Source organism: Ostrea edulis, chromosome 7 (assembly GCF_947568905.1).
Source record: "Ostrea edulis chromosome 7, xbOstEdul1.1, whole genome shotgun sequence".
Lineage (NCBI taxonomy): Eukaryota > Metazoa > Mollusca > Bivalvia > Ostreida > Ostreidae > Ostrea > Ostrea edulis.
This window is the reverse complement of record NC_079170.1, coordinates 84644478-84664650: the sequence shown is the minus strand read 5'-3', so window position 1 is coordinate 84664650 and position 20173 is coordinate 84644478. Positions and strand designations below refer to the sequence as shown.

At 34.2% G+C, this 20173-nt stretch overlaps 1 long non-coding RNA gene and 1 pseudogene across 1 annotated transcript; one reads left to right on the top strand and one right to left on the bottom strand.

The window, feature by feature from the left end:
• Positions 1 to 188: 188 nt before the first annotated feature.
• On the top strand, positions 189 to 2960 carry LOC125682253 (uncharacterized; annotated as a pseudogene).
• An 8348-nt stretch (positions 2961 to 11308) lies between these two features.
• On the bottom strand, positions 11309 to 16982 carry LOC130047521 (uncharacterized). Its single transcript, XR_008796411.1, has 3 exons — positions 16840 to 16982; positions 13503 to 13626; positions 11309 to 11323 (listed from the first exon to the last, which is right to left on the bottom strand). It is a non-coding gene; the product is annotated as an uncharacterized LOC130047521 (long non-coding RNA).
• Between the last annotated feature and the right edge of the window lie 3191 nt (positions 16983 to 20173).

Here is a 20173-nt window from a genome sequence, read left to right as displayed (position 1 = left end):
ACAGTGATTGAACACCAGCTTCTGCACGGTAACAGCTACGTTGTAAAATATCATTAGCACATTATTATTTTTGTATATTATTAATTAACACTATATTTCTGTATACATAAAATTGTAGCTAGTTACATATAAACTTTACATTGAGCGGACATATCAAAACGTCCCACCACGTAGATTCATTTCACATCATGAATGTTTGACTTCTTTTGAACGAACCTTCACTGATCAATATGAAATGCAAAACAAATTCGTTATGCTTGAATAATTTTATCAAATCGTGTTTAGCTTGTTGTCGGAATTTTATGTTCTGTATATAAGTAATTGTTTTACCATATTCGTCGCCAATTATTTTAACTTGTTTTTTTTTTACCACCCCCACCCCAACACATACACAAACGTTAGATCATCGTCATGGGCATTGATTCACCATGCAACCATGCATTGTAGTTCGTTATAACTATGGGTTTAGTTACGATGTACATGATAATGCCCGCTCTTCAACAACATTAAGCTTGGTAAATTCGCGGGGACAGAAAGTTGGAAGGAAGGACGAAGATTTTATAGTTGAATTTGGCGAGCTTTTGTCCAACCTCAAGCACTGTAAACATTGTAAATTAGGTCCTGTGCCGTTAACATATGACAATGTCGTTGGTGAACTGCGGAAGGGATTAGGGGGTTATTTGTATATGAAGTGCTTAAATGTTGACTTTGGCGGAGTTAGTTTGATTCCGTATGGAAAAACGTACATGATAAAAACAAAGACAACATGGCTGCCGTGTTTTGTTGTAAACACGAAACTGGGCACAGGTTAGTAAGAGATATTTAACATGTTTTGTGTGTACATGCAAACATGTATTATATCATACTGTCAATATTCATAAATGTATCATGTAAACACCCACCCCTGTCCCATATTCCCTGCTATATTCTGACTATCTCTGCACAAGAAGTTTTAATTATAGGCATGATTGATTCTATTGGTGGACCAGATTGATTAAACAATTTCTTGTTCAAACTAAATCTTAAACCCATTAATCCTAAATGTCTGAAGAAAATGGAACGACGAGCTGGGGTATATGTAGAGGCTGTTGCGAAATTATCTACCCAGAAAGTAGCCACTGATGCTTTTCAGAGGGAGATGAAGTAAGTTATTAAAAATATATATTTCAAATTTCTTTTAAAAAAAGAAAAATGCTGAAATTTAATCAAAGGGTTTGTGCATGAAACCATTGTGTATCATAGTGATGTTGGAGAAGCTGAAAGTACTGAGGCCTTGGAGTCCATGGGGGAGATGATTGAAGATTTGGGGGTATGTCCATTACCTGATGCAGATGTGGATTCTAAGTTTGTTTGCATTATAAGCCTTGGAATTTTTGTTATGGAATTAGTGTGCTGATTTTTTTATATCAACCATGCATCCAGGTTATTCTTTAACTGTACTCTCACACGTGAAACAAATCTGCATTAAAAGAATCACTTTGTATACCATCTGTCTGGGTGTTAGTCACTCTTACAATAACTGTGGATATTATTTGTTATTGTATTTTTAAAATATATGCATATGAATTGAACAATTTTGCTGGAAATGTCAAACACAGGAAAAACAAGAGGTACTGTGAGCAATGCTCACTAAGAATACCCCCGCTTACCCCAATCTCCCAAAGGGTGTTGGTAATAGGTATAAACTACCTCTTTTCTGAGTGTAAAAAACAAATGGCATGACAAACCGAAGCATATTGCTACTTCGATGTCCAGTACACGTGACCTTTGACCTTTTGTCCCCAAAATCGATAGGGAACATCTTCATCCCATGGGTAGTCCATATGTATGATATGGTGACTGTAGGTGGAAAGCATAACGCTTTAGAGCCTGGAAACCATATTGCTACTTCGATGTCCAGTGCGCTTGACCTTTGACCTTTGACCCCAAAATCGATAGGGAACATCTTCATCCCATGGGTAGTCCATATATATGATATGGTGATGATAGGTGTAAAGGATAATGCTTTAGAGCCCGGAAACCATTGCGTCTACAGACGGACGGACGGACAGACGGACAACCCGATTCCAGTATACCCCCCCCCCCAACAACTTGTTACAGGGGGTATAACTATTATAGTTGTATGGTACGTGCACAATAATATAAACATGTGCATGTTTTTATGTTCTATATGATCTTATGTGCAGAAAACTGTTGAAAAGTAATTCGTTTTTGGATCTGGGGGTCTCTGCCGGATCTGAGGGCTGGACCGATGATGAAAATGACCCGCCAAGCCTTACACCATTAACTCCAAGACAGAATGCTGAACTAACAACGTCTGATTACAGGTGATTATGAAATATTTTCGTAAGAAAATGATGAAAGTAACACACATATAAATAAAAATTGAATTAAATGATGTACTCTGACCTACCCATTGAAAACGTCTCTTGGGGAAATACACATTGTTACGTTTTTAAAATTTATAATTTCCTATGATGCTTTAACAAAAGTTTTTATAGCAACCGATTTTAAATCTGTCAAGCGTATAATGAAAACATAAATAAATTTCTAAGTTTGAATTTTATGACAATTTCATGTAAACGATTTTTTAAAATTTTATATTACACCATCATCGTTGGCCCATTAAAGATCTCTCACTTCTCTCTGTATGAATGAACTGTTTTTTAGAGCGACGTTAAACACAATCAACAAGTAATTTAAAAATATTAAAATTGTATGTACAATACATGTACCAGAATCTTGTATTATTTCCATTCTTAATTTTTATGATTAAAATTATCCAAGAATTTTAATAATACTTTTAGTACAAAAACTCTACAGCGGTTTTGAACTTGTTCATGGTCCAACACGATCCAAAAAGTTCCGGAAGAAAGTTGTCAGAGGAAAAAAAAAGAATGAAGCTCAGATTTCCATGCAAGACGAGGTGGGGTATGGTAGCTGCTGCCGACACAGCTTGACACAAAAAGAGGACTTGACAGTCTGACTTGTAAGAACATATTGCATTGTAGTAATTTCAGTAGGTGTAAAAAAAAATTGTTTTGCATGATTGTGCAAGTTATGACAATAATTCTAGCATAACTTACTGTGACAGAGACTGGGTCCATGATTCTATACAGCAACTGTTGAATTTTGTCTGATAAAAGGATGACTCATTATCCTTAAACATTCAAGTTTGTATAAAGATTAATATTCAACATTTTTTTCAGCTCATACTTTCTTCATGAGTAGTGCCAAGTATAGTAAAAAGGTGATAAAATCCTTAGTACTTCACAGAACCTGTGGGACTTGCAACTGGTGGAGGAGAAATAGGCATGCCATGCCTGTTCGCAACCACCGATGTGTTCGAAATCATTGTGGTAGTGCAAAGTTGATGGAGTGCAAAAGTGGGGTGCAAGGAATCAGAGAACTTTCAGACGAAGGGACTCCTGTCGAAGTTTTATATGGAGATGGAGATACAACGATGCTTGCACATATCACATCGGGCTTGAATATGGCATTGAAAAAACGATATGATCGCAACCACATTGTGAAAAATATTGGTAAAAACTTGTATGCATTGAAAAAAAAACCAGCAGGAGTGTAATACAACACATACAGAAGTGTATCAAATACGTATTTGCAAAGAACCAAGGTATCAAGACAGGAATGGAAGAAAAACTGAGAGCGAAAATCCCACACCAATTTGGAGACCACTCCGCCTGTCATCCTAGATTCTATGGTTTCAAGCGCAAACCTGAGGAGAAGTACATTCACCGAAGTTTACCTTACAAAGCTTCCTTCAGAGATGACAGTCTAAGATCACAGCTTGAAAAGGTGTTTGAACAGCAATGTGAACAGGCTAACCGTGAAGTAACACTCCGAGCACCAAAATCCTTGCACTATGGACATTCAGAATCCCTGGATTTTCGTGTAGCAGCAACAACATTTTTCATCAATGAAGGAAGAGAGTACATAGCTCAGGTATATAGACTATTTTAAATTACTATTTTCTCTGTTTCGATCATTTTATTTTTTGTTCTAATGCAAGGTGAAGATAACGAACAGTGTTATTTGGTATTGTGAAGGCAAATTCGTTTAGAGTTATCATATATATATATATATATATATATATATATATATATATATATATCAATTACTTTGTTGATAATAAATGTATTTATCAATACAAGTTAAATCTCAACAAAATCATACTCTACGGAAAATCAACAGAATTTGATTTCATTGAAAATATTTGCTTTTACAACAGTTGAATTCCCAGAATTTATTGAGACCGTAAAATTAGAAAATTTCACACTATTTCTGAGGGGGGGGGGGTTTCAAATAAATTTACAAAATGTTTAGTACATCATCCATACAAAAATAACTAGATTTGCGGTATCAATTTTTTAACCAATTTTCATGTTATTTTCATCGTTTTATTTCTTGTTCATATTTTATTTTTTATGACTTATTTTTTTTCATTGTTATGTTTTGTTTTTTAAAGCCATATGACATTAAAGGAATGGAGGTTCCAGAATAGTAAGTGTATATGTAACACTTTTCTTGTTATGTGACAATTTGATAAATTAGTAATTTATTGATGAGAAAATTCTTTATTCATGTATTTCAATAACATTTTTGAATTATTTGGGATTACTGCATTTGAAGGTTCATAAGGAAGCTGGTACAACTGTATATCTCCTGGAAAGTTTACAATGGCATACGCGGATCAGCAAATGGGGCATAGGAAAAGAATTCAAGAGAAATCGTGTCTGCTTTCAACCAAGAGATGGCGTTTGGTACTAAAGCAAGAGCAAGTGGTTACAAAAGGTCCGCACGAGGCATTGGAGGGAGCTTCATACGATTCTGGTAAACAACATGTAGGTTTTATCATTTACATATTTACACTAATCAAAAACATGCAATTCTCTAATATAGTGTTCACAGTATCTGGTGTCCATATACATATGTGATTACATGTACATGGATTTACAGTTAGCCAAACTAGACCTTCTTTGTACGCTAAGATTTATAATTTGTAACTTTTTGCAGGCATTGGACTTTCTGAGGATGCTGATGTGGAATATTTACCAGAAACTGTGTCGAATGGAAATTCCAAACCTGTTCAAGTTGAGGGCGATGATACATTCATAGCTTTTGATTTAGAGACAATTGATTTAGGTAGATTACAAAACTGCTGTTAGACAACCTAGAGATACATGACAGTCAACCAGCAATAAACCTCTCATTGATGACATATTTTCATCAGAATTCAGGAAAAAAAATTAAATTTAAAAACTAATTAGACTGATTATATATATATATATATTTCAGTGTGTTGGGGGACTATCCGCATGTCACTCAGGTTGCAGCATCAGTTGTGGGGTCTGCAAAGGAATTTTCTCTCTACGTATACCCTAAGGTTCCCATCGCATGCGGTGCACAGCAGATTACAGGAATAATCTACAGCAATAGCGGAACAATGACAGTCCATGGTCATCAGGTTCATGCAGAAAAGCTGAAAACTGCCATTGACAAGTTCTGTTTGTGGTTAAAAAACACACTAATGTATATCTCATTGCACACAATGGACGCAAATTTGACTTTCCTGTGTTAATCAATGCACTGATGAACATAAAATGTGAAACTCGATTTATGGACTGTGTCAAAGGGTGTATTGACAGTATTTATGTTTTTAAGAAAGCGTTCCCCGCTCATTCAACGTACAAGTAGGAGGACTTAGCCAGAGCGTTTCTACATACAAAATATGAAGCCCATAATGCAATGGAAGATGTGAAGATCCTTGGTCAACTCATCTCTCATACAAAGATGGATGCAAAGGAAATTGCTGTTCATAGTTTTCCACCTTCTGCAGTACATAATCAACTTCGATTTAACAGAGAGAAGGCAAAGAATGTAAAATCATTACATCCCTTTGTTGGAAACGGCATATTGAAGATGGGAACTACTGAAAAGGTGACAGGATCTGGACTAAATCTGACTCATCTGAAGAAAATATTTGAACGTGAAGGAGAGGATGGTCTACGCAACATTTTTTTCATGCAAAAATTGTGATGGTTTACATCGTGTTACAAACACAAACAAAACTCTAGAGGAAATTGCCCCAAAATTGTGTAATTTTTTCTCTTGATAGCTATAGCTTTATGATTATATGGCATGGATTGATGTATGTTCCATTGAAAGTTCATCACAGTGAAAGTCAACAATCAGAAAATGACAATGTTATATTCAAGTTCCAAGACACATTTAGGGTCAAACTTCAGTAAGCGGATATGTAATCCTTGAAGTTGGTGAAAAAGCATTTTAGCGAAATGAATTGTGCATGCATGTATTACATTTATAATTATTTATATATTTTTCTAGGTCAAGAACATTTTTCATAAAGTTATAAGTGTTATCAGTCAGTAGTATTAAGTAATAATTTCAAGTTCAAGTGTGCCATGATGAATTTTAATTGGTCAACAAATTTTGCATGCATAATTTTTATGTAGCTGGATATCTTTTAAGGTCAAAAGGTCATATATATTTTGTATAGTTCTTGAATTTTATCTAATATGTGCTTTAAACCAGAATTCTTTTCAGTATATAGTAGTGTAATTTGCATTGGTGATTGCATACTAGAATTAATGGGATATGATAATTTCATGTTGGATTACACATTTTTTATTCCAAATTTGCTTTGCAAATTACTATTTATTTTCAAGGTAAAAAGTTCAAGGGCCTTGTTTAAAAGGTCACAATGCTTATTTATTCATTTTTAAACAAAATGTTTAAGTATATAAGCATGAAATGATCATAGCTATTTTTTAAAGGCTTAAAGTTTCATCTGTGTCATGGATGTCGAGATCCTGAAATAGGGGGTAGGGGAAGTAAATACCTATAAATTCAAAAACTTTCTGGTCAAATGTATTTTTTGTGTTTTGTTTATGTACAGGAATGATGAAAGCCAATTTCTATCCCAGTGATTTAGAGCCCACTTCTTTTTTTTAAATTTTCAGATTTAAAAAAAAATACAAACTAGAAATTTACATTTTTCAACGAACATGGTCAGTTCAACAGGACTAATTTTTGTGAAAGACAGTTTATGTCATTTCCTTGCCTTTGTGTGGATATATATATGTTATTTATGCTAATTTAAAGTAAAATTTAACTGTAAAGGTGAATTTAGTAACAAAATTCTCTTTATAATATAGAACCCCCTGCATAAATTTGGGGGGGGGGGGGCGAGAGTGGGGTTTAAAAATCCTTCATATTTCATAAATGCATGATCAAAACTTTACAAAACTTCAGGATTATAACAGTCAAATATTATCAATGATAAATTAAGCAGTGATATTTAATTCCCTTAAATGTCTTTTTAGACATGTAATACCTTAAAGCGACGGTGTGATTGCAGCGTGAATTAGATATTTCTTTAGCTGTTTAAAGTAATATTAGCTGTCATTATGGTGTTGGAAATTTTTAATGCAAAATTGTGATCTACTATATCAAGAAAAGAAAAAAATAAGGTTTGTAAACATTTGTTATTAATATTCGTGTTAGAAAACCTATTCAGAGGCTTTGAATGAAGCAAAATTACATATTGTCTTCTCGTCCACAAATTGATTTCTATATAATGCGACATATTCAAGAGAACCGAAATCTTTATTTTGATAAAATATTGAGGTAGCTCATTACAACAAACCGCTCTTTAAAACACCAATCTAATTAAAATCAGATTCTAAAATACGCTCACAATCGCTACTTACGCAGAGTATACGAAGTCTTATCTTAATCAGATTGTTTAAAACATCTTCATGTGTGGAAAGCCGTAGGGTACCCCCACATTATTATTATTATTTTTCCCTATATATAATACCAAAATTATAATCTCTTCCAAAAATAAAAATTTTCTCCCTATTTGCCGATATTATTATTATATCGCAGCGATAATAATAATCTGTCCCGAATCTCAGACACCAAATTATAATTTCAGTCCCAAAAGAGAAATATTCTTTATTTATGACATTATTATAATTATAAATACTGCCGCAATAATTATAAAAACTGACCCGATTTAAAGTCACACATTATCTTTATAAACATAATCTTTCCACTACAATAATAATTACTGAACATCGCCAACAATAATTATCTTTTTTTTTATTTGAACGCTACAAAATATAATCTGTAAGTTGACAATAATAATTCTGGACCAGCCAAAAAGACAAGATTATTATTGTTGGTGGAAAAGATTTGAACGCTTGAAAAAGAAAACGTTTGTCTGAATCGGATTCACAATAATAATCTCCGACTTCAGATTGGCAGATATTATATGAAGCGTGAAGGCAGATATTATTTCATGCGTGACTGTGCAAGCAGTTGGTCGAGAGGGAAATCACGTGACATAGTTTCACTTTGACTTTATTATGGAAATGATTGTTTGTCGAAAAGGTATCCTGGTATGTGTTTCTTTTGGAGGATGATAAATATGAATGATTCAATGAATAAATCTTTGTTGGAACCGGAGTATAACATTTTATATCTTTGTGACATGATATATAGAAAGGGAATTCTATCAAACACATTGGCCAGCTGCACAGGCAGTTTTTTTCGTAACACAGGCCACCCTAGGGCTTAATTACGCAAAATGATATAGGGCTCACGGCGGGTGTGACCGGTCGACAGGGGATGCTTACTCCTTCTAGGCACCTGGTCCCACCTCTGGTATATCCAGGGGTCCGTGTTTGCCCAACTTTCTATTTTGTATTGCTTATAGGAGTTACGAGATTGATCACTGTTCGTTATCTTCACCTTTCATGGATCTCTTTAATCTGTGTTTTATGTTGATTTCTTAATGTACTGAATAGGGTGTCATCACATGAGGTGTCCATTTCTGGTACAGGAACAACCCTATCCGGGGAGTGGGCGTGTCAGTACTAAGTAGCACCTCCACCGCTAAATCCCACATCATTTTGTATACATGACCACCCTTCTGCTTAGATAATTCACAAAGGTGGTACTAAGTACACATACGTCATGCAGTTAATTGTTTCCCAGCTATTCACACAACCATCTAAGGGTGCATACAATGTATAATTAAGGAGGTACCTTTCTTCGTCATAATGACTGATTTCCTTTTAAAACATGGATGAAAAAATCAGTATCAGCAACATTTATCTATTCTTTTTTTATTTAACTACCTAGCCAATTAGCTCAGTAGGTTAGCAAACTGACTGGTTGTGTGTTCGAGTCTCCAGATTTCTACTAAAACTGCATTTTTGACATTAAAATGAAGTAAATTTGAAAGTTTTCAATTTCAAAATAATGTTGTACATATCCTTAGGATTACAAGGAGAAAGCTTTAAAAACCCTGGCTTATATTTGCCATGATTGTCATGCAATAAATTTGTGCACGATTCAGTTATTGCTTTTCATTAATCTAATTGATGTGTACATATGTATATCAATGTGGTGGAGATACTGCTCACATTCAAATTTGGAGCTCAGTATAAATATATCTAATTATTTTAATATGTTTTTGTATAAGAATTAATGCACAGAAGAGAGCTACAATTCAATAAGATCATTAATTCAATTATAGAAATGTTGAATTGATGATTAGTTGCTCTCTCTAAAAGAATTATTGCATACATCTGCAGTCAATTAATGTTATATTTAATCCAATTGTAGAGAGCAATACATCAATTACAGTGCACATTAAATGAATTATTGCTCTCTACAATTGAATTGTAGCTTGCACCAATTCAGTTGTTGATATCCTCAATTCATTTGAAGAAAGCAACAATTCAATCATAGCGCACATCAATTCAGCAGAATAATTACTGCTATCACCAATTCAATTAATGTATGCAAAAATTCTGAAATGAAAATATGTTAAAATTATTTGAAGAGATCATTGACTTGTTGCATGCTTCAAATGAATTGATAGTATCTTCAAAATAATTAAAGATGCCTTAAATTATTTGAGTTTATATTGATTTGGCACTCCATACAACTGAGCCAAAGACCTCAATAAGCTTGTCTGATCAGAATGTCATTGTTGCAAGTCCTCTTTCAATTTTTCATTTGGCATTTCAATGAAACTTAGTAGAAAGTATCTTTGAGTAAAGAACTTTTAAGTTTGTTCATTTCAGGTTCCATGCCACCCCCAAAAGGGAAATGGACCTTATATCAATTCATGAAATATAATAAAAACCAAAACATGTTAAAGCATCTGCCATATTCAAGTGGTCCAGTGTTTCTTAACAAAGAATGATTACCAGAAAACCATCCATATAAGAAGGTTAAACATTTATATTTCCATTGAGACGTACCGGTAGTACATACACAAGAAAGATATTTCATTGAACTGAGAATCAATTCCAAAATACTTTTAAATAATTGTTATAATGAGGGTTTTAGGAGAAATCAACACCAATCATGGTTCAAAGAGTTATATTGTCTTAATCTCATTAACCCTAAAATATTTAAACAATGTCACATGGCATAGTGTCTAAAACATATATATACAAGTATGTGGATGCATACTGTAATTTACATTATAGCAACCAACATGACTATATTAGATCAGAACCTTGCTTTGGCAACCATAGTCTATTAAAGCACAAACACTTTAAGTATCAAATACAATTCAATAAATACATGTATATAATTTATTACACAATCATACATATCTGACATTAATAATACATATCAGAAGGTGCTAAACATTTTGAATATATAAATGCATAGTAAATAAATTTGTTTTTCTATAAACTTCTCCTGTGGTTAGCAAGTTTAACAGTACAAAGGTATGGCTTGGACAAAATTCATGGGTGTTTTAATTTTGTAGGGGATGATGGAGTGGGATGGGAGAGTTCAAAGAACAAATTCTGTTCATGAATAGCCTTTAGCATTCATACCAAATGAAATTCTGTAAAGCTCCACATTTAAAATATTTCAAGGATAAAAAAGTCACCCCCAGAAAATGTGAATACATGAAAATGTATCTGATTAGTTAAATACATAAAACTATGGAACAGATATCAGCTGGCAATAAAAGTAAGTGTACAAAGTCATGGAAACAAATGTATAGTCTACAACATCTCATGATGTTAAAGAATCATCAAATGTATCATGCACTCCCTCAGATATATGTAGAGATGATGATCAGAGGTCCAGTATCTCAAGGTGTCAGGCAAAGACAGATCATGCTGATGCAAAATAGATGTTGCCACACATGTAAAATCTTCATCAATATCTTGGAAATTGTTTAAATATGAGTCTCTGTAAATGAGGCGCTGTATTTTGTTGAACTGCATATAGTATTGTGAAGCACCTAAAATCGAAAAAAAAAATCTATTATAATTGCACAATGAATCTCTAGACATATTCAACATACCTAGTATATAAATTGAACAAGAGGCCCACAGGCCTAAATTTATCGGTCACCTGAGTACTAGTGAAAAATTATCACTACTCCCAAGGGCTATGGAATCTAGAAATAATTTCCTGTTCTGAAATCTAATCTAAATTTTAACATTTAGCAAAAGTATAAAACAAGATGTGTTCTTACAACTTCAATGCCCTCATAAGTGCATACATTGATGAAAGGCTTCACATAATACAAGATATATTTGTAAAGCACATATGCCCCCAGGGTGCAAAATTGAAAAGAGTTATACACAGACATTATTTAATTGATAGTAGTATCATCAATGCAAAATATTGAGCGGACAATATCTTCCTATTGCAAGAGTGGATTGACCATGTGACCTCAAAATCAATAGGGGTCATCTTCTTCTGAAGATATACCAGTGTACCAAGTTTGATGTCTGTCAAGCAAAGGGTTCTCTAGACATTAAGTGGTCAGTGTATTCCTATGTCCAGTTTGACCTTTGACCATTTGACCTCAAAATCAAAAGGGGTCATCTACTCCTTAGGATGTACCAGTGTACCAAGTTTGATGTCTGTCAAGCAAAGGGTTCTCAAGATATTGAGCGGACAGTTTATTCCTATGTCCAGAGTAGATTGACCTTTGACTTGAAAAACAATATGGGTCCTCTTCTCATAACCAACCCACATATGAAATATCATTATGATCAAGTGAATGGTTTGCAAGATATTGAGCAGACAACATGTGGTCTACCGACCGAATGACAGGTGCAAAGCAAAATACCCCTCTTCTTTGAAGGGGGGGGTGGGGTATAATAGGTATATCAACATTAAAAGATTATTCTAATTTGGACCCATCCTAGAGTCAAAACCCTGGGTTGTGAAATTCACCATTTTTCGTACATCTTTTTCTGCTATTCCTTGGTATAAATGCATTTAGATTTTCTACAGTATCAGCAAACTTGCACATAAACACTATATTCTAAGTTTGGCCCCACTCTGGGGTCAGAACCCCTACCCCAGGGACCATGAAATTTACAATTGTGGTAAAGACTTCCTGCTGCACATCTTAATGCATTAATGTTTCCTAAACGTGCGGTTCTGGAGAAGAAGATTTTTGAAAATGGGTCAATTTTGGACAGTTTTTGCCCCACCTCTAAAGTCCTAGGGGTGCAGGAATCCTAAAATTTACAATTTATGTCCCCCTTGTCCCAAAGATTCTTCATACTAAATTTGAAAAGAATTGGACTGGTAGTTATCAAGAAGTTAAAAATGTTCAATTGTTAATGCATGACAGTGGACGACCACCAATTTAGTATCAGGGGTCCGTGTTTGCCCAACTTTCTAATTTGTATTACTTATATGAGTTATGAGATTGATCACTGTTCGTTCTTCACCTTTCATTGTAATCCCAACCTAAGGGTCATGACATAACCTAACTTCAATTCACATACTGTATACCATCTGCTATTCATGACGATTAGTTGACAATTTAGCAATTTACAACTGGTTCTCGGTGACCAATATTCGCAACCAAGATAATCTTAAACAAATACAAAATACATTAATGATAAAGTTCTCGCAAACTTCACGAAAATTTCTCACACGCGAATAAAAGTTGGTTTACAGTATCATGGGTATGCCTCAATATCAATATCACAAACATGACCTTGCTATTCTGGAAAAGAACCTTTTTAAAAGATATTCCTTTCTGAATACATAAACCTACTTCATGGGCCACAATTTGACTAAACTTGAATCTACACTATGTCGTCAAGCTTTCATGAACATTTCAACTTGTCTAGCCAGTGGTTCTCAAGATAAAGATTTTTAAATGACCCCACCTATGTTTGCCTTTTCTTGATATCTCCCCTTTGAAAGATGGGTGACCCTCCATTTAAACATCCCAATTATCCAACTTTGAAGGACTATTTGTGCCAAGTTTAATTGAACTTGGCCAGGTGGTTCTAGAGAAGATAAAATGCAGTTTACAAACAGACAGATAACAGACAAGAGGTGGTCAGAAAAGCTCACTTGATCTACTAATAATAAATATATCATGTCACTGTGTGCGTAAAATCTCACATAGATATATACATGTAGCACTATTTTATTTGTGTTACCTTGATTTGCTCCAGATTTTCCCTAAGTAACTGAATTGCCATTTCCTTCTAAACAGGATTCAATGAAATGCTGCAACGATTCCATTCTCTGTTCCAGGATCCACACAGATCTTTTGAGGACACCCTTAAAAAAATATGACAAAATCTCAAACTTTAAACTTCCATGCATGGAATTTTAACATCAGAGCAGATTCTGTCTCATTTCAATTATTGTGTAAAGGGACTGTCTAGGGTAATTCCATACATTTTATATCCAGGTCCAAAAGGAAAACAAGTTCTCAGTGTTTAGAAATAATCATATTCTGTTGTAGTTGAACATATATGTTATAGATATAAAACATTATCTTATGAAATCCAAGGGCAGTGGTGGATTTAAGGGGGAGGGAAGATCCAAGGGCAGTGGTGGATTTAAGGGGGGGGTTGCAACCGCCCCCCCCCCCCCCCCCCCCATAAATTTTCAAATTTAAGGTAAATCGTGGTATCTTGTTTAGAAAAGTATACTAAACGATAAAACTGATACTTATTTCACCTTATTAAAAATAGAAAATAGTACAAATGACTTAAATAGGAGATGTATTTCAAGCCCTATAAAATCTGTAAAAATCCAGGAGCTTCCGGGGGCTTTGCCCTCTGGGCCCCCATCAGGGCTTTGCTTTGGACCCCCTGTAGGCTCAAGGCAGCCCCCAGACCGCCTGCCTAATAAAGTGGCGACATTAATATTTAGTAATTATTGTTAATTGAAACTGAAGCAATTTTTTGCCATTGGTGTAACATGAGGTTTAAGATTAATATGATACTTTATCAAATTATCAGGAACTGAAGTTCTCTGATTGGTCCAGACTCTCTTTCCAAATGGGTGTAACTCAGAGTGAGTTCACCTCAAATGAAGTTCCAGGAGGTTTATTCGGGTTCCCCTCTTAAGAAACTGTAGATTTGCTTACAATTTTATCAACCAATCAAATTGCACATTTTAACGGATGTGTCGTTGTGAAGATACACAATGGTAGACGCCAAGTATCAAAGAGACAAAACACCTTCATTACTTATTGATGGAATATTTATTGTTATAATACTCTTTTCCACTTTTTAAAACAGCTTTGATTCAGAAACTGTTTACATATACCCAGTAATTATGGTGGGTTTTTATTTTACATAACACATCTTCTTTTGTGTTTATATTTGCTGGAGGCGGGAACTATATAGTCTATAGTGTCAAAAATGTTGTAAAATTCCTGATTATTTAATAAAATGTTTATTGACTTTTGAATTCAGTCTACTCTGTCTTGGTCAACCAATACCCGACTAGTTCCATATAGTTACGAGTAGACTTCATTAAAAGTCAATAATTGTATAATGTGATCAATCCACTACGAATAGTAGAGAGCAATATCAGTTACAGTGATTCATTTTGAAAATGGTTATCATGAGTCCAGTGGACTCCCCTTGATTACAATAATGAGTCCCATGCTAAAATCAACGAGTCCAAATTTCATTCCTTCAAACAAACAGCCTGACAATCACAGGTATAAACAAACCAAGTTAAGGAAGAAGCTTACTGTTGTCACCTCCTTCTAGGGAATTTATATTTTGCTTTTTATTACAAGCCATCAGATAATTCATTTGCAGAAAATTCTTATTCGTAGTTCATATTGCAAAATTATTTTCAGATGAAAAAAATTCTCAAGACCAAGTTCATGCAACAGATCAATCAATGATTTGAATTTTAAGAGTGGTGCAATGTAAATTTTCTGATACTAACCAATCCACACACACAAATAAGTTTATGATCCGTCAAGTTCACGCGTCTGCTTAAAGTTGAATGATGGAAGTTTTTATTCTTCAGCTACTTTGTTCATGCCATTTAATTTTTCTGTGTTGTGTGCAAATGCGGGAATATAAATTTTTCTCCATTTTCTTCATTTTTCTCAAATCTTAGCGAAGAATAAAGTGTAAACCATATTTGGTGACATATTTTTTTTCATATTTCGAATTTTCTCAACCTCTACTTCTTTTTCAGGACCGACGTTTCATTTCGGGGACTCCCGTGTTTGTTTTGTTTTTTTTACCCGTAGTAACTGACAATATTATCATTCACATCACTTTGCAAAAATGCTGTTAACTTTCCTTGATTAGACGTTTTTTAAAGTAAAAAAAATATCGGTGGAATCGGATTATATGCGAGGAAATTCTAGTTCCCAGTTTTGTTTACCCGCCGTAATGCCCATATATATCATTTTGTTTCATTGGTTAATGCAATACGAGTTGACCAATGAAATATCATAATTCTTAATTCGGAATATCTCGGATGTGTAGTACGTTCTGGAGCTTAGATTTTGTACGAATTACCAGAGGGAAAATGAAAACATTTTCATATAATTTCAAGTTTTCATGCGTCCACTGGGATGCACAGTTATTGAAATAATGCGTCCTGAGCAAATTCAATGCGTAATTTACGCAGGACGCACGCCAAAATGAATCACTGAGTTACATACAACAAATGAATTTTACAGTATATCTACAATTGAATTTAACTTTCCTAAACATTTATCACCATAGAACATTACAGACCAAAGGGGGGGGGGGGGGGGGGGGACAGTGGTATTATTTGGTGAACAAAAGTTATTTTCCTTCCATTTAACATGACTGCATTTCAATTCACTTCCGGGGGGGGGGGGGGGGGGGGGTTCCATGAACATTTTCATAGTAATGTAACAGTTAAACTTTATGTTAAAAAAATAATAGGAGGGTCCCATCCCCCAATACTATGTGCCTGGGACTGTACAATTTAATTACATTCTAAAATATCATTATTGTGTCTCCATAATATACTATATAGATCTACAGAGAGACAATTGTACCGAGATGTTTGGCACCCCCCCCCCCCCCCATTCTTCGACCCCACCGAAAGCAACTGGATGACTGCGACAGTCTGAATACCCTTGCCTTATCTTATTTTGAGGACAACAGGCTACTACTACTAGCGACTAAGTTGTGTCACTTATACTTCTATCAGTGATAGGGTCATAATATACATGTACATGTAGTGATTCATACATATTTATCTATCGGAGCATTTTCAAGCTACAAATAAATGATGGGGCTACAATGGCTTGAACTCTCTTTCAAGAGGAAGATGCTGGTGACATCAGTTGTAACAGGGAATTTAGAATGAATTCATTAAAACCCAGTGATAATGTCTTAATGATGAATACCTGTACCTGACCCTATGACCCTAGTCTGAGAATATGGCCAATGTTAAGCTTTTTAGAGCTCCTAACAGATGATGAGGTACCTGACCGTTGCACATAATCACACATGTATGTTATTGTAGCCTTACCTCTATCCATGAGTCAATAAGTTGAATAACGGTTAGGTCTGTCAAACAAAAGTACTGTAATCATATGTGCCGCTTGCGTCACGTGCTAATCTCTCTCAATGGGGTGCTTCTTTTCGTCACGCTTCAAATGATATCTGCCTTCACGCTTCAAATAATATCTGCCTTCACGCTTCATATAATATCTGCCAATCTGAAGTCGGAGATTATTATTGTGAATCCGAGTCAGACAAACGTTTTCTGTTTCAAGCGTCCAAATAATAATCTTGTCTTTTTGGCTGGTCCAGAGTTATTATTGTCAGTACAGATTATATTCTGTAGCGTTCAAATAAAAAAGATAATTATTGTTGGCGATGTTCAGTAATTATTATTGTGGTAGAAAGATTATATTTATAAAGATAACGTGTGACTTTAAATCGGGTCAGTTTTTATAATTATTGCGGCAGTATTTATAATTATAATAATGTCATAAATTGAAGAATATTTTTCTTTTGGGGATGAAATTATAACTTGATGTCTGAGAATCGGGACATATTATTATTATCGCTGCGATATAATAATAATGTCGGCAAATAGGGGGAATTATTTATTTTTGGAAGAGATTATAATTTTGGTATTTTATATAGGGAAAAATAATAATAATGTGGGGGTACCCTACGGCTTTCCATATTTATGAAGTATAATTTCACAATCAACAGAGTGATACAAGCTCTCAATTATTCTAAATATAATTTTTTGTGATTTTTCAGGACTGATAAAAAAGGCTGTTTTATTTGCAAATAAGAGATTCTAGAGTCTTTATTCTGCTGTGATTTGGTGCGTGATATGAATATCTAATAAGACATGCCTAAACGACTCCGATAGAGGTTCTGATCTTTTAAATAAAAAAATATATATTTATGAAAATTGAAGGGTACATTTTTTTCATAAACGGATAAAATCCTTTTAAAAAACGTGTGTATTAGTGTGTATTAGAAAAAAAGATATATCAGAGAAATATATTCAAAAAGAAATTGAAATGAAATGGTCAATATGTAGAAATATTGCGATTTTTCATAGAGGCTGTTGCACCGAAGCAGGAACCTTTTGTCAATACATTATACATATATTGTAAACATAATTTTTGAAATCGTGAAAATCAAATTGTTGTTTTTTTTCTTTGAGTATCAGACACAATGTATACGGTTACATGTTACATGTACGAGTGTATCAAATATTTGATATTCTATACTATTACACTCTAAAAGCTCTTATACTCGTATGTATTATTTTTAAAAACCAACAGTTAGCAACTGTACATTACTCTGAATACAAAACAAAATATGGGAAGTTCAATACGCATTGATAATTTTCAACATAATTCGAAGTACATGCACTTGAAAACATTAATTCACCGTAACGATTTGCCACTGGAATACAGATCATCTTATCCTCGCAAACTGTTTAACGGTTATTAACCTTCTTTGGCCTTAACGTTCTTCTTTCAAAACTTTGAAAGTTCACAACGATTTTTCAGAAAAGGCACCAAACTTTGTCAACACCTTTCACTAAGAAAAACATACAAGTTCTCGTTAGCAACCTTGACTATTAAAACACACAGGTATTGTATGGTGTATTCGGCGTGTTTAATGCAAGTCCTATTCACAAACTAAACAGTGTCCAGGTTGGAACTTTATTTCAAACTCAGCATATTGTGATAAACAGAGATTTGACATGAAACATTTATAAAAACTAGAAGTGTGTTTCAATTACGAAAAAAATCTAGATGGAAAACCTGATATGACACTAAATGTGCTCATTCGGGATTTGAACCCGGTCGTTCTAAAAAAAAACATCTTCACATATAAAAGTAGCCGATAACCTTACCCACTGAACCACGCAGTAGACCATGCTACACTCCAAATCGTCGCCCCATCCCAAGTCGTCACCCGGCGACGATTTGGGACAGGATTGCATAATCATTAGGGGCGACTTATTGGGATGTACTATAGTACACCCCAAATCGTCACCCGCCCTAAATCGTAGCCCGCCAATATTTTGTTTACGTTTTTAGGATTATTTCGGATTTCAAACATTTCGGTTGAGCATCACTGAAGAGACATTATTTGTCGAAATGCGCATCTGGTGCATCAAAATTGGTATCGTATAAGTTTTACATTATACAGAAGTTATTTTATTGTACCCCCTTGTATATGGGGTAGATAGGTTTCACTTGGTCTGTTTGTCTGTATATCTGGTGTTTGTCGACCGGGCTGAAATTTTGTATGTAGATTACAGGTGACTCATTGACATATTATAAATATATAGTCACAAATAACATTGTAATCAGAAAACTACATCCCCTTGATGTAAAATGGTTTACAAATCAAATAAATTTATAAAGGAAATTAATTGTTTGATGAAAGGTGCGTGCAATTAGCAACAATATGACTATTTTAGCAATTTATATCAATTTTGATCGGGATCGGTACTTTGTTTAAGTTTAAGATATAACAATATATCTGAAAGTTGGTCATTTCATTTCAATTTCCTTTGAAATATATTTATCTATTACATCAGTTTTTCTAATAGACATGTGTTTGACGATTTTATCCGTAGATTTAGAAAATATTAACAAATAACCTTTCAAATTTTGATAAATGTTTTTTTTTTTTTTTTTTAAAATAGAATGTCTATTTGAGTCGTTTAGGTATGTCTTATTAGATATTCATATCATGCATCAAATAACAGCGAAATATGGGCTCTAGAATCACTTATTTGCAAACTAAATACCCTTCTTATCATTCCAGAAAATATCACTTAAAATTCATATAATATAATTGATAGCTTGTATCGTTCTTTTGATAGTGAAAGCATACTTCATAAGAGGCGTTTCAAAAAGTCATTCAATAAAATGTTGGTATAATGAGCTATCTTAAACTTGGTTTTAAGGAATGGTTTTGAGTCTGGGGCAAATAATACGAGTGTAAGTTGATTTGGATCAGTTTACGCTTTATAATCCGTGAAGTGGATTATAAAAAAGCGTATGCTGACCCAGACCAGGTTATACTCGTATAAATTGCCCCAGAATTAAAGTCATTCTTTATAATGTAATACAGGAGACAAAGATGCTAACCTTCGTTTATCAAAATGTACATAAACTCGGAAAAATACATGTTAACTGAGCCGTGCACTGATTCACTTAGCAACAACGACGAAGCGTCTAGTTGTGAAGGTTGACATCTTTATGTATCGAAAGTTTGTCATGACAGAAAATATGTGTAGACTATGCATGCAATGTATATTTCGATGCCATTTAGAGGTCGACTTTGAAGTCGCTCATCTTCGACAGATTGAG